This window comes from Motacilla alba, chromosome 5, assembly GCF_015832195.1.
Source record: "Motacilla alba alba isolate MOTALB_02 chromosome 5, Motacilla_alba_V1.0_pri, whole genome shotgun sequence".
NCBI lineage: Eukaryota > Metazoa > Chordata > Aves > Passeriformes > Motacillidae > Motacilla > Motacilla alba.
Window position 1 is genome coordinate 13,360,665 of NC_052020.1, and position 1,370 is coordinate 13,362,034.

The following is a 1,370-nucleotide window of genomic DNA, read 5'->3' on the forward strand; positions in this document are numbered from 1 at the left end:
CAGAGGTTTAGTGTTTTATTTTTAGTGGGTGGGCAAGAGCTGGGTTTGTATTCATAGAATCAGAGTGGCCTGGGTTGGAAGGGACCTTAAAGTTCATCTTGTTCCAAGCCCCTGCCATGGGCAAGGACACCTCCCACTATCCCAGGCTGCTCAGAGTTCCATCCAGCCTGGCCTTGAACACTGCCAGGGATGGGGCATGCACAGCTTCTCTGGGCAACCTGTGCCAGTGCCTCACCACCCTCACAACAGAGAATTCTTCTTAATATCTAATATCTAACCTAATATCTAATCTAATCCTGCCCTCTTTAGTTTGAAGCCATTTCCCCTTGTCCTGTCACTACACATCCTTGTAAAAGTCTCTCCCCATCTTTCTCACAGGCTCCCTTCAGGCAGTGAAAGGCCACAATTAGGTCACCCTGAAGCCTCCTTAGGAGTCCCTCCTGTTTGCCCTGCATTTCTTGCCTTCTAGAAAGATGTGAATTTAAAATAAGACGTAAGAGATGTGTTCTTCCCTGGCACCAGCTGCCTCACTGCAGTAGCTATTCACTAATTAGGTACTTGAATGCTCAATTTTCTATATTCATGAAAACACAAACCAAACTAATTAAAATCCTACTGTGCCACAGCATTGCAAACTCCTAACACCACCCCACAGTTCCCTGACTTGTTCACATTCAAAACAGAAATTCCAGAGAAGGTGAAGCACCCATGGGCTTAGTAACATTCTTCTATAGGTTGCATTCTGCACCTAGATTTTGCATTCCTAGTGAGGTGTTGGCCAGTTCAGGATGTGAGAATGGCTGGGACAAGGTTATCTCTTGACATCTACAGGATGTGGTGCCATATCCAGCCACATTAGAATTTTCCATCTCGTGAATTTATCTGGGCTAGGAAAAATATGATGTATGGTAGGGTTTTGTAAAGAAAATAAGCTTTGAATTAGGGCTTGTCCTTTGGTGATTTGTGCAAAAGTAGGCAGCAGATGCCAAGAGCTGTCCCTAAGGTTGGTCCCAGTTGTACCAAGGCTGTGAAATGAAAGCTCCATCTGAAAACAGCAACACTGACTATAGTTAACTCATATTTCTAAAAATGAAATTTTTTTACACAATGAGAAAGGAGTGAATTTGAGTCCTATTATTTATACATCCACAGACAGCAAATATCAAAACCATCTACAGTTACCCTAATGTTACCTAATGCTTTAAAAGCTACACTTGCTGGAATCAGGTTACATTCAGTATTAACAGTTTTTATAATTATACTATGAAAAAAACTGTGCTGAATAACACCCTACCTACTTGCTTGTGTGGTAAAGTTCAATATCAGTGAGGGAAAATAGTTTTTCAGAGATAACTTCGTTTCTAAACCTG